The 14,670-nt window shown below is 42.1% G+C and overlaps 1 protein-coding gene and 1 non-coding gene across 2 annotated transcripts in view; one reads left to right on the plus strand and one right to left on the minus strand.

Moving 5' to 3' along the window:
* Positions 1–14,670, plus strand: part of ATG7 (autophagy related 7) — a 240,623-nt gene that overhangs the window by 188,723 nt on the left and 37,230 nt on the right. The window lies entirely within an intron of this gene.
* Positions 12,700–12,772, minus strand: TRNAG-ACC (transfer RNA glycine (anticodon ACC)). Its single transcript has one exon. It is a non-coding gene; the product is annotated as a tRNA-Gly (tRNA).

Raw genomic sequence — 14,670 nt, forward strand, 5'->3', positions numbered from 1 at the left:
TTCCCTGATGATTAGTGATGTTGAGAATCTTTCATGTGCCTGTTGGCCAACTGTATGTCTTCTTTGGAAAATGGTTTATTCAGGTCCTCTTCCCTTTTTTTTTTTTTTTTTTTGCGGTATGCGGGCCTCTCACTGTTGTGGCCTCCCCCGTTGTGGAGCATAGGCTCCGGACGCGCAGGCTCCGGACGCGCAGGCTCAGCGGCCATGGCTCACGGGCCCAGCCGCTCCGCGGCATATGGGATCCTCCCAGACCGGGGCACGAACCCGTATCCCCTGCATCGGCAGGCGGACTCTCAACCACTTGCGCCACCAGGGAGGCCCCTCTTCCCATTTTTTAATCAGGTAATTTGTGTTCTTTTTATTGTGTTGTATGAGTTATTTATATATTTTGGATATTAACCCCTTATCGGACATCTGATTTGCAAATATTTTCTCCCATTCAGTAGGTTACCTTTTTGTTTTGTTGATGGTGTCTTTTGCTGTGAAAAAGCTTTTTAGTTTTATGTGGTCCTATTTCTTTATTTTTTATTCTGTTTCCCTTGCCTGAGGAGATAGATTCAGAAATATATTGCTAAGACCAGTGTCAAAGAGCATACTGCCTCTTTTCTTCTAGGAGTTTTATCATTTCAGGTTTTACATTTAAATCTTTAATCCATTTTGACTTATTTTTTGTGTGGTATAAGCAAATGGTATAGTTTTATTCTTTTTCATGTACCTGTTCAGTTTTCCCAGCACCATTTACTGAAGAAACTTTCCTTTCCCCATTGTCTATTCTTGTCTCCTTTGTTGTAGATTAATTGACTGTATGTGTGTAGGTTTATTTCTGGGCTCTTTATTCTGTTCCATTGATCTTTGTGTCTGTTTCTATGCCAGTACTATACTGTTTTGATTACTGTAGCTCTGTAGTATAGTTTGAAATCAGGGCATGTGAAACTTCCAGCTTTGTTCTTCTTTCTCAAGATTGCTTTAGCTATTTGGGGTCTTTTGTAGTTCCATACAAATTTTTGGATTATTTGTTCTAGTTCTGTGAAGAACGCCATGGGTATTTTGATAGGGGTTACATTGAATCTGTAGATTTCTTTAGGTAGTATGGTCATTTTTACAATATTAATTATTCCAATCCATGAGCATGGTGTTTCTTTCCATATATTTGTGATATCTTCAGTTTCGTTCATCAGTGTCTTATAGTTTTCAGAGTATAGGTTTTTCTTTTAGATGTAATTGTAATTCTGGTTTTTTTTTCCTCTGTGCTTTATTTTGGATATTTAATATTGAGTTATCTACTGGCTCACTAATCCTGTCTACTTCTGTATCCAGTCCACTGTTAATGCAGCCAATTAGTTCTTAATTTCAGTTATTGTCTTTGGAAGTTCTGGAAAGTTTTTTTTGGATTTTTTTTTTTTTTGGTAAATTTTAAGTTCAAATATTCTATCTTTTCATCCAGCTTTTCTATCTTTTTTTAATATATTAATTATGTTATTTTGAACTCCTTGTCTGCTAAATCTAATATCTGGATTACCTCTGATCTATTTCTAGTCACCATTTTATCTCTTGATAATTGGGTCATTTTTTATAATTTTTTTGCACGGGGCTATATTTAATAATTTTTTATTATGCGCCGTACACTGTGAATGATAGATTTGACCTACATTATGTTATAGTATTCTAGGGTGTTTGAATTTGTTCAGACAGTGAGCTGAGTTACTAGAAGTTCACTTTGGTTGTGCTAAGGTCTGTTTTGGGCTTCTTAGGGAAGATCTATTTTAGTGTTCCCCTTAAATCCTAAGTATGGTTGATAATCTTGGAGGTCTTTCTGAGTTGTAAATAAATGTTTGGTGTATTCACCTATGTCTTCCACTCTGACTTGGGCCAAAATCCAACATCTCTCCAGTATGTTTAACATCTGGCATTTTCACTCTCTCTCAACTTCAGCATCCCAGCTTTCTTCCAAACTTTTAGGAGTCTCACTCTTTACTCTGCAGCCCAAGAGTTAGCCAGGGATCCAAGGGCAATTTCCATGTAGGTTTCCGGGTTCCCTTTCTAAGGTTTACCCATCCCTGTTACCTGCTCCCCAAATCCCAGCAGCCTCAGCAGCATCAAACTTTGATTTTTGCCTTGTCCCTCTATCAAAACCATTGCTCTCTGCTTGAGTTCCTGTATTGGTTGCTCTCTGAGCCTGGTAACAGTTATTTTATGTATTTGTTGTTTTTATTATTGTTTATGGCAAGAAAGTAAGTCTGATACCATCTACTTTATTATAGTCAGAGCTGGAAGTCAGCATTTTGCTATCTTGGTTTCAGGTACATTTCTTTATACTCATTTTAAAAGGCATAATTTGTGGATTATTTTTATTTTGATTTAAATTTACTTCATGGTAATCTTGTTATTCAGTAATGTTTCCCATTATCATTTAGATGGAAAATGATTATTTTTTATAATGTAGAAAGGTTTAACTTTGTCTGTTCAGCTTTGTTGCTCATTATATTAAGAGAGAGATTCTTTGGTGTTTGCTTGGTTTGAAATTGTCCAGTGTTGAGAGTCCACTCTGGCTTGACCTAATTTTCCTGGTAAGCATAGTCCTAGTAACAGCACGTCTTGGCAAAACTGACCGGTTGTCTTGGGCAGCTCTCAAAATGGCAGCTGCTAGAGTTTGATTCCTTTGGCCTTAAGTTTTATCTCCTCTGAAAGTTCAGCCACTTTGGGGAAGATTGACAGAGTAGGCTGTATTAGTCATTCACATGAGAACAGTTTATCAGATCCTTTCTTGCGGAGCTAGTTTAATAATAGGTGGGGAGAAGCTTTTGTGGTCACTTCTTAGTGTCTGAGGCAGTGAAAAGGGCCATAAAAGGTGGGAAAATGTACATAAAGTGGAAGGAACTATAAAGATAAACTTTATCATTGTTCTAATCCTCCCCAAGGAGCTAGGTTTCTTTTATCTATTTCCTCAAGAAGTTCTTAGTGCATTGTGGAAAGTACTTCAGTAATAAAGCGAAGTCTAAAATGATACAAATAGGCTGATAATATAGAGTAGGATCTAAAATGATAAAGGTAGACTGGAAGGACACCAGAAATCAATAACATTGTTTTCTTCCTGAGAGGGATCTTGGGTGGCTGGTCATTAAGGATGGGAGGGAGACATAATTATATATGCTTTTTTTCCCTTCTAAACCTTGAACCATGTGAATACTCAAAAGTTGATTAAGCATATTTATTTATTTATTTATTATTTCTCCTGTAATGTCCTAAAATCACAGTAAAGAGAATATTTTTTAAAACCTTCAAAGATAGTAAGAATGGGAGAGCAAATAACAATAAAAAATATGGAATCTGGAAAGGTGGTGCTGTAGACTGAATGTCCCCCCAGAATTGATATGTTGTAACCCAGTCCCCAGTGTGATAGTATTTGGAGGTGGGGCCTTTGGGAGGAGATTAGGTCATGAGGGTGGGGCTTTCATGAATGGGATTAGTCCCTTCTAAAAGAGACCCTAGAGGGCTCCCTTGCCTCTTCTACCTTGTGAGGACAAAGTGAGAAGAGGTCCATCAGTAAACTAGGAAGTAGGCGATCACCAGACACCAAAACTGCTGGTACCTTGGTCTTGGATTTCTCAGCCTCCAGGTCTATGAGAAATAAAAGTTTGTTGGTTAAGCCACTGAATCTATAGTATCTTTGCTATAGCAGCCTGAACTGACCAAGGTAAATGGACAACAAGAAGGTTAAATTCTAAGCCAGCCAGTAGAGAAAGCCAGTATTTTCCTCAGAACCATCTGAAGACTTGGGAATTGGGGACAGTAGATACATCTGAAAATGGGAAGTAAATATGAGACTTAAAACAGGAGAGTTAGTTGAAAGTCTGTCTGTAAGAAGCAATTAGATCTCCACCCTAGCTTTGTACAACTTTGGTTAAGAAACTGAAATTTTACTTTCTGGTCAGAGTAAAACAGCGTTTCTAGACTAGGACACATCAGCCAAATTTGAAAATAGGATGTATCACTGAAAACATGGGATTAAATGAATGTTTACATATCAAATACAGAAAAGTCAGACCTTCTCCTCATCCTGGGCTCCCACAACACAGGTCCTCCAGCTTAAATACCTTCCAGATGGGAGAGTGGATGATCCTCCTCCTGGGAATCTGTCCAACACTAAAGAGAAAACGTCAGGAGCTCTGAGATGACAGCTCAGCCAGACGGCCCCACAGGGAGGTCCACGGGGGACTTAAAATCAAGTACCTCCTTGAACAGAAGCAGAAACCAAGTATTACTTGACATCTGAGTTGAAAGACAGAGACTAAACTAAATTTGAAGGAAATAGATTATGCCAGGAGATGAAAATTTCATGTATTCCTACAAATTCCACCATCATTTAGGTTCTCAGTGAGATAAGAGAGATATTATATTCATGAAACAAGAGTAAAAGGCTATAAAAATGGATATTCAGATAATTAAAAAGAGCTCTCAGAAATTAAAAATAAAAGTTTAAAATTCAATAGAAGAATTTGACAATGAAATTCAGAATATTTTCCAGAAACTAAAACAAAAGGACAGAGAAGTGGAAGATAGAAGAGAAAAAATAAGCAAATTAGTGGGTCAGGCTAGGAGTGCCAGCATCCAGATAATATAAGTTCCATAAAGAAAGAGGAAACAGACCAGAAAAAATAAAGAAGGAATTAAATAAAATATCTGAAAATTGAGAAATACAGTTTCTAGATTGGAAGAGCCTACTGACAGCCCAGAACAGAGAATAACAATAGGCTAACACCAAGGCCCATCACAGTGAAGTTTCAGAACAGTGGGGTCAAAAAATACCTACAGTTTAAAGAAAGAATAAGTCATATATAAAGAATTTTAAAAATCTGAATAGTTTTTTCCTTCTCAGTAACTACATTGGAAACCAGAGATCAATGGAACGGTGCTTTCAAACCATGAAGGAAAATTATTTCTAATCTACAATTCTATATCCAGCCAAACTGTTAATTGAGTGTGAAGGTAAAGATATTTTCAAATACATAAGATCTCAAAAAATTTACCTTCTGTTCACCCTTTCTGAGGAAACCACTGAGGGATGAACTCCAGAAAAACAAAAGAGTAAACCAAGGAAGAGGAAGACATGGAATGTAGGAAGTGGGGAATGGTACACAGGAGAGAGTCAAAGGAGTCGTCAGAATAATGGTGAAGGGAAAGCTCAGGATTACAGTTGTGCCTGAAGCACTAAGGGCAACTAGAACAGATGGGATCAGGCCATAAGTTTCTAGCACAGGTTTTGTTAAGGAAATGAAATTGCTTGAATACCTAATGGGTCTGAGCATATAGTTAGGAGATTTAGATAATTGCAGAACGTTTAGGATTAAATTACAGAAAAGTACTTAGGAACGAAGTAAAACAAACAAAAAAAAGGCAATTGTTAACTCCGGAGAAAGCAATATTGTAGAAGGGAAAAATAAGTAATCCTAGCATATTACACAGTTCACCTAGATATAGCGATTAGACATTGATCTAATCGGAATTATAATTATGTTGTAAGGATGAGAGGATAGGAAGGTAAGAATTTGTGATCACAGGGGTAAGGGCGTGCTTAACAGTGGAAGAGAGCTAAATCCTCATTTACCAAAAAGAGAAATAGACATATAGTGCTTAAACCTGAAAAAAAAAAACAAACCAAGGAGTCAAGAAGTAACAATACAGACATTAAATATTTTGTACCCAATTCCAATGTGGGGTGATGGTTTCCCCACACTAAGCAATTCTCCAGCACCAGCTGGGTGTCCTACAATTCAACTCAATTCTGACACTGTTTACACAGGTTAAGGGCTCAGTCCCATAAGACTGCCCCCTGCTTCAGATGCCAATCACGAGTCCAGGTTGTTACCTGTACCTCTTTTCTGACTGACTGGCTCTACATCAGAGGTTCCCACAACCCCCTCCTTGGGTTCAGTTAATCCGCTAGAGCAGCTCACAGGACTCAAGAAACCAACTTACTAGGTTACCAGTTTATTACAAAGGATATGAATCAACAGCCAGAAGAATAGATACATTGAAGGAGGTCCTAAACAAAGGAGCTTCTGTCCTTGTGGAGTATGGGGCCTGGCATGCTGGCACATGGAAGCAATCTGGTTTACCAACCATAGAAGCTCTCTGAGCCCCCTCCTCCTGGGTTTTTATGGAGGCTTCATTACATTGGCATGATTGATCAAATCATTAGCCATTGGTGAACGATTCAGCCTCCAGCCGCTCCTCCCCTCCCTGGAAATCAGAGGGTGGAACTGAAAATTACAGTCCTCTATTCATGGTTAGTTCCCCTGGCAACCAGTCCCCTGCCCCTGTCTTTAGGAGATTTCCACAAGTCACCTTATTAACATGAACCCAGAATTCCCTGGCTGTCCCGTGGTTAAGAGTCGGTGCTTTCACTGCGGTGGCCTGGGTTCAGTCCCCAGTTGGGGAACTAAGATCTCCCAGGCTGCGCAGTGTGGCCAAAAAATAAATTAAAACAAAACAAAACATGAACCCAGTTATGGTGGAAAGGGACTTGACACCCATTTCACCTTTATGGTTCTGAAGAGTTTTCAGGAACTGAGGACAAGAGACCAAATATTATCAGAAAAGATGCTCCCATTGCTCTTATCACTCAGGAAATTCCAAGGTTTTTGGGAGCTGTGAGCCAGGAACCATGGATGAAGACCCACTATGTATGAGAAATATATTTCAGTCATTGGAGTGACCAAATATGTATATTTCTTATGTCACAATATTGTAGACAGATTATTTTAACATAGAGGTAAATACTTGAATAGCATCAGGCAACTCACCATGGGGAGTAGAAGGTGGAGGCCTGCTATTTTTCATAACAAGTCTTGGAGTTATTTGGCTTTTAAACTTTGCTCATATATAACTTAGAATCAAATGAAAACTTTTTTAAAAGAACAAAACAAAATGGAAGAAATGATCATGAGAATGGAAAGACTGGGTTTTGGAAGGATAAGTAGGAGTTCTGTGGGCCTAGGGAACAGAAGGGTGTGCTGGCAGATAGAACCAAGACTGGCAGGAAGCAGGGTGGGTGTTGCCTGGCCTCCACATGGAAGCATGAGATGTGGGGTGTAGTCACACCTCAGTATTGGCTTTTCTTCTTTTGGTGTCTAGGTTGTTTAGAATTTAAGGCATGGCCCTTTTGTTAACTGATAAAATTATAATGTATTACTATGTTTGGTTGTTGTTCTAAAATAATAGTGTTCTTTGAACTAATTTCAAAGGGAGGAAAATGAGCTGTCATTGAAATGACTTGCAGTAAGGTTTGCTGAAAAGACCGTGTCATTTCCAAGTCCTTACCTGGACTTGAGGGAGTGTTTTAGCCACCATTCCCAGCACTCAGAAGTCCTTGTAAGACAATAGACTCCAAAGGAAATGGGCACTTGGCCAGGAATTTGGGGAATTCAGATGCCTGCAGCATCCCACAGCCCACAGGGCCAGAAAAAGGACTTGGCAGCTGTGTGTGCCCTAGAGGCAAATGGGCATCTAGGAGAGGGGTGGGGTGGCTCAGTGCTGGCTGTAGGTCTTTTGCAGCTGCTGGGTCACTGCTGACTGCCGACCGCCATCCAAGGTATTGGAAGGGCTAGAAAGCACAAGGTGCGGTGGAAAGATGTGGACTTCTGGCTCTACCATCTTCGTAACTTCAACAGAGTTGCCTAACCTCTTTGAGAGTAAGACAGGTGCAATAATAAACACAGGGTGATTAGAGGCAGCAGGTAAAATAATGTGCACGGGAATGCTTTGTAAATAGAAATGTCCTGTTCTAAATCTTGGTTTCAGTTAATGAGTCTCTTTACCTGTTGTATTTACAAATGTGCCTTCTATCCCTAGTATATTTATTATTATTGACTCCAAGTAAGCTTCTGTATTAAGGTATAGGTTAAAGTACTGTAACAGAGAGACCCCAAAATATGGCAGTTCAAACCAGACAGAAATGTGTTTCTCTCTCATATAACAGTCTAGAGCTCTGTTATCCAGCATGGTAGCCCCTAGGTACATGTGGCTGTTTGCATTAAATGAATGAAAATTAAATAAAATTTAAAATTTAGTTCCTCAGTTGTACTGGCCTCATTTCACCTCTGCAGTCCTCCACTCTACCAGCTGAGGTATCGAAGGGTGCCTTGTAGTGGCCTCATTTCAAATGCTCAGTAGCCACTTGACTGAGGCCGTTGTATTGAAAGGCACATACAGAACGTTTCTGTCATCACAGAAAGTTCTGTTGGGCAGCCCTGCTCTAGAGGAGTGGTCCAGAACTTGAAGGGCGGCTCTGCTCTACAAGGTCATCCATGGACCCGAGCTCCTTAAATAGTACTGCTCTGCCACTCCCTAGGTAAGGCTTCATAATATTTTGTGTGTGTGTGATGGATCCCTTTGGCAGTGTGACAAAGCCTACAGACCACTTCACAGAGTAATATTTTTTTTGAGTGATATTTTTAAATGTGTAAGGTAAAATACATAGAATTACAAAGGAAAGTAATTATGTTGAAATACAATTATCAAAGTGGTAAAAAATGAAACAAGCTCATAATATAGTAATATATGCTTTATTACTACATCAAATAATGATCTAGGGGCAAGTATAATGACTACTATAATTTCAAAATATTGATGAGTGGACTTCCCTGGTGGTGAAGTGATTAAGAATCCGCCTGCCAATGCAGGGGACACGGGTTCCAGCCCTGGTCCAGGAAGATCCCACATGCCGCGGAGCAACTAAGCCCGTGTGCCACAACTACTGAGCCTGCGCTCTAGAGCCCGCAAACCACAACTACTGAAGCCCACGGGCCTAGAGCCCATGCTCCACAAGAAGAGAAGCCACAGCAATGAGAAACCCGCGCACTGCAATGAAGAGTAGCCCCCGCTTGCCGCAACTAGAGAAAGCCTGTGTGCAGCAATGAAAACCCAACATGGCCAAAAATAAATAAATTTATTTTAAAAAATATTGATGAGTTCATATAATATTTCAAGATAATCCATAACAAGTATCATGTGGTATGAGAATATCTGTAAATGTCTGTTGCTGACAGAGTCTTGGATACTGCTAATATACTATATTTTTTTCCCCTACCTGATAACTGAAGGAAATGCTAAATTTCAAATAGAAGTTAGTGAAAATAAAGTTGTATAGCTTTTTTCCCCATCCAAGTTTATAGGCCAACAATTCTATTTATGGACCCCTTTGCAGTCTGTGGACTTCAGGATTAAGAAACCCTGCTGGGTGTTGTCAAAGCTGGCTTGGCAATGCCAAGTCCACACTCTGGAAAGGGGGAAAGAGGAAGTTGAGGGCAAATGATTTCCCTTTTAAAGGGCATGACCTGAAAGTTGCTTGCCTCCCATTGGCTGACAGTTAGTCACATGACCATCAGTAATGTAAGGCAGGTTGGGAAATGTAGTCTCCTGGGCAGCCCTGTATCTTGCTAGTAAAAAACTGGGAGGAATTCTATCAGTTAAAGGAAGAAGGAAAGAATGGATATTAGGATAACCAGCAGTCTCTGCCATAGCTTTGTTCATAATTATGAAACAGAAAGTATTTTTTCAAAAACTGCACTGCTTATTTCATACACTTTCAGGGCTAAGTCAAAAATGCCAGGAAAAGTTTCACTTTTACTAGCTGTTGACAGGCCCCCAGTGTGGTACCAGTTCCTGGGCCATGCAGTGTCTAAGGGATATAGCGCATTTTGAGCTAATGTCCCCCAATTCTGTGCACATGCCTATAGTTGCTGGCAACCTTGTCATCAGCACAGAGATACCATTTTTTTTTTTTTTTTTTTTTTTTTTTTTCTTTTTGCGGTATGCGGGCCTCTCACTGTTGTGGCCTCCCCCGTTGCGGAGCACAGGCTCCGGATGCTCAGGCCCAGCGGCCATGGCTCACGGGCCCAGCCGCTCCGCGGCATATGGGATCCTCCCAGACCGGGGCACGAACCCGTATCCCCTGCATCGGCAGGCGGACTCTCAACCACTGCGCCACCAGGGAGGCCCAGAGATACCATTTTTATCAGTGCCAGAAGTGTGTCGTCCCTTGTTTAAACTCAGTATGCCCTGATCTGCACTTATGGAACTAATAACAAATCAGGTGTCTGTTCCTGTCACCAATGACCAGTATTCTGTGTGCAAGAGAACATCAAGTAGAAGGAGGCAGGCCTTTTCCAAACAAACAGATCTCTGAGCAAATGCCCTTTACAGTTTAAAATAACAACCCCTTGGGTTGTACAGCTTTTAACTTCTCAGAGAGCTTTAAGTACCTTAACTCTTCTTATTTATAAAGTGCCCAGATCATGGTTTTTTTTCCTTTTCTTTTTTTTCAAGTTAGTTAAATAAATAGCAGTTACGACACAGTACCACATGGCCAGCAGCTTTTAACATATAAACGGAGGGTTTGAAAAGGCGTATTTAGAGGCCAGCGTGCTCTGGCTTCTCCTGGCAGGACGGAGGCAGAGCTGTTCCAAGGCCAGGTAGCATTTAGAGGGCCCGGCGACCCCTTGCACACCGCTCGTCTCCATACAGGGGGATGTTTTTCTGATGGAACATGACTGTTCAGTGCCGTTTTCTTTAAAGTCCCAGATTGTGAGCTCCCAAGGGGCAGGCGCTGGAGCCTTCCGAGCCCTCACAAAGCCTGGTGCAAACTCTTGTGTGTCACAGGCGCTAGGCATATGTTTGCTGACAAATCGTTCGTATTTTATGAGCATTTATAATGGCCTTTTAAGTAAGTGCCGTTTTAAAGTTTGGTGAATGAAGGGTGGTTTTTATTTAGTCTTAGGGTCATCATTGTTTTGTTGTGTTTGTTCGGCCACCCCTACCCTAATCCACCTCTGGTTTTAAAATGTGATTCACTAGGAAAATATGACTCCGTTAATTGAATTCATTTTAGAGCCAACTTTTCAGGAACCTATCTATTTATGTAAAGTGAGATCCACTTGCGAGTGCACCTTTTGGTGCCAGCGCTCAAATTTTCCCTGACTTAGTTGCTCCCGTGGTGTTTCAAATATCTTCCCATAAATCAGGCAGCCAGCACCCCATACTTGTGAGGATTATTTACTGGGTCTTGTGATTCAGCCCAGGATCCTGATAGTGATGTTGGACGGGTGATATAAATAGACTAGGATTTGCCAATGGCTATTTTTATAAAGGAAGCTTTCTAAGTTGATTTCTTTGAACCCAGAATGACTTCCTCCCTCTGGCTTCCCCTGTTTTCCTCCATGGCCAGGGAGATCCTCTCTTCAGTCTTCCTGCCTATCTTTCCCCTCCCCCAGCCAGCTGGTGTCTGCAGAAATCAGAAGGAAGGTACGTGCCTGACACAGAGCTGCCTGAAATTGAATATCTTCACCCCCTTTCAGGATCATCTTTCTTTTATCCGGCCCAAAAATGGCACCTGCCCCACCCATCAGGCCACAGGATCTCTGGGACTGGATGCCTTGTCTGAAATAGATATCCACCGGCTCTCAAGCAGAACAATTCCCTACTTCATATCTGAACATATATTTTACAATATTACCTCTTGTTTGTCTTTGCAGGTTTGCCCCTGCCCCAAGTTTTTAAAAAAGATCCTAAGTGGAGTTACTGCTAATGAACCAAACTGCCTCCCTTGAGGTCCCCTACTTTTCCCCTACCCCAGCCTCCCTGTGCCCAGCCTTGCATGCCCACCCCAAGTGATGCAGAGGCAGTGGTGCCTGGTCAGGCCTTCCCAGAGGACATCTTTGCCCCACTGGGCCTCCAAAGCTCTCTTCCCTCCTTATGGGGGCCTCCCCCCCCCCGCCCACATCCACCACAGTAAGTGCGCTGTCAGCTGGGAGAAGCTTGCCGTTCTTTGCATCCTTTTACCAGGTTTTCATGCTGAAAACAGCACATTCTCAACAGGACACAAAAATTGATTCTGCTCTCTTTTTCACCTTGTGTTTCTGACCATGCTGTTCTTGGCAGTCAAACTTCCAGGCTTGGGGGTAGAACTGATAGCTTAAAGTGTAAATGTTAAATTGGTTGGCAGAATGCCATTTGGAATCTTAGCTCCCTTGGATAATTTACCAGCATCTGTGGCTTCACCCACCTAGTGGCCTGGAGTGTCTTCTTAACTTTACCACTGGCTTGCCTCTTGGAGCTCCCCCACCCTTCCACCCGCCAGCCAGCCCTGAGTGTTGGACCCCTTCTCCCTTCCTGGGCCAAGTGCTGGAAGTAGAGAGACTGTTTTCGATTCCTGAGTTCCACCAGAAGCTCAGAGTCTGGTGCTGTGGTCTGGCCAGAGGGACCACAAAACCAGGTCACCAATGATGCTCTGAGCTTTGGTTCTGCCTTGGCATAGGATTAATGTTCCATCTCGGAATAACTATGAAGATCAAATGAAATAATGTATTAATGCTTGAAATGCCTTGTGAAAGGTAGAGAGCTTAACAACAGCAAGAATAAATATAGTAGCTACTGTTTTATAAGTATCTATTGTGTCCCAAGTACTGTGTTTAGTGCTTCACGGGATCCATCTCATTTAATTTAATCTTGACAACTATTTTTAAAAAGTATTAGTATGCCGGGTGTTTTTTGTTGTTGTTGTTTTGGTTTTTTTATTTGGTTGTGCTGGGTGTTAGTAAGGCAGGCTCCTTAGTTGCAGCACATGGGCTCCTTAGTTGCGGCAGGCGGGCTCCTTAGTTGTGGCATGCAAACTCTTAGTAACAGCATGCAAGTGGTATCCAGTTCCCTGACCAGGGATCGAACCTGGGCCCCCTGCATTGGTAGTGCAGAGTCTTATCCATTGTGCCACCAGGGAAGTCCCAGTATGCCCGTTTTACAGAAAGGAAAGTGAGGCTCGAAAAGATGAAGTTATTGGTCAGGATCCCATACCTCGGGAAAGTGATAGAATCAAAATTTGAGTCTGGCCAATTGACTTTACGGCCCATGCTTTCAGCTATTAAGTAGAATTTTCCCCTCCCTATTTCAGGATTGGTAAGAGAAGCATAATTAACTTTCAAGATGGGCATTTATAGTTCTTTTCCTTGGGATACCTATTTTACCTTCCATTTTCAGATCAACAAGCAGTTTCTTGTGCTCGACCCTTAATCCCTTCAGCAGAAGGAACTCGGTGATTTTCCCACTGGGAGAGGGAGGCTTGAGACGTGGCTGCTTGTTGCAGGAGATGCTGCCCACTCGTCGCCCACACTGAACCTCCCAGTGCACTGACTATACCTCAGCCAACGCAGTGATGGCTCTTGTGTAAGCCGCTGGCTGTCAAAATGACTAAGGCTTAGAAAGTGGCACTGCATTTCTGTTCCCGGGGTGGGGGATGGGCAGTGGACCTAGGAGGGCATTTAGAACCACTCTGCTTTTAAGAGCCTTGGGGCAGGTGTGAGTTCATCAAGCTCCTGGCAGAGCTCGTGGCCAGCCACACGGAGAGTCAGACACAGAGCCCCCATCCTACAGAAAAGACGGAACAGGCACTGTGACTCATCAGTGTGTGTATATTCGGCAGTAAAGGACAAGGTGCATCAACGGAGAATTCCGAGAGGGGAGAGATGGATACAGGCTCTTGGGAAGCCCCCATGAAAGAGCGTTTGATCTGGCGCTGGCGTATACGGGTAGAATTGTGAGGAGAGAAGGATATTCCCAGTGAGTGAAACAGCCAAGTGTCTCTGGTCAATGTTCCTGAGAGGACTTGATAGAATTTGCATTTTAATCTTAATTCAAGAAAAGGCGCATGATAAAACTTGCCACTTTGCAAAGTGTTCATGTCTTAGGTGAGACATGGTGCAATTTTCTTCAGTGTCTTAACTGAATACTTGTAGGAGGGAAGTGAAAGTGAGCAAGGCTGTGGTGGCGGTGGTTACATAGACACGTGTGTGTTAAAGCTCATAGAGTTATTCACCAGAAAATCAGGGTTTTTTACCATATGTAAGTTTTAAAAATAATTATTTCTTCAAAGTGTGAAAGATGGATCCTTCCCCTCAAAGAGCTTACGGCTTCACGCGAGATCAGGTAGTCAACTGTCTTGCGTAGTTAAATACGGTCTCTGCCACAAGAGAGGTTGAACAAAAGAATGTTGGGGGGTGTTGGAGCCAGTGTGGAGCACTGCTGGCTGCGGGAAACCTCACCTGTCCTGACGGCTGGGTGGCCTGTGCGGTGTGATCTTAGAGTGGAGAGTGGTCAGAATAGAGGCGTGGGAGCAGGGGCGTGTCTTGGGACAGCTCACGTTTCCTCACCGAGTAAGATATACAGATGGCAGATAAGCACACGAAAAGATGTTCCGCATCACCTGTCATCGGAGAATTGTAACTTATAGCAATAATGAGATACTATCACACACCCATTAGAAGGGCCCAAATCCAAAACACTGACAACATCGAATGTTGGCAAGGCTGTGTGGAGTAACAGGAACGTCCATTGCTGGTGGGAATGCAAAATGGTGCAGCCAGTTTGGAAGACAGTTTGGTGGCTTCTTACAAAACTAACATGCTCTTACCATCCATCCAGCAGTCACACTCCTTGGTGTCTCCCCACATGAACTGAAAACTTATGTCCATACAAAAGCCTGCACACAGGTATTTATAGCAACTTTATTCATAATTCTGGCACCAAGATGTCCTTCAATAGGTGAATGGGTACACAAACTGTGATACATCCAGATAATGGAATATTATTCAGTGCTAGAAAGGAATGAGCTCTCAAGCCATG

The sequence above is a fragment of the Mesoplodon densirostris genome, chromosome 10, assembly GCF_025265405.1.
Source record: "Mesoplodon densirostris isolate mMesDen1 chromosome 10, mMesDen1 primary haplotype, whole genome shotgun sequence".
Lineage (NCBI taxonomy): Eukaryota > Metazoa > Chordata > Mammalia > Artiodactyla > Ziphiidae > Mesoplodon > Mesoplodon densirostris.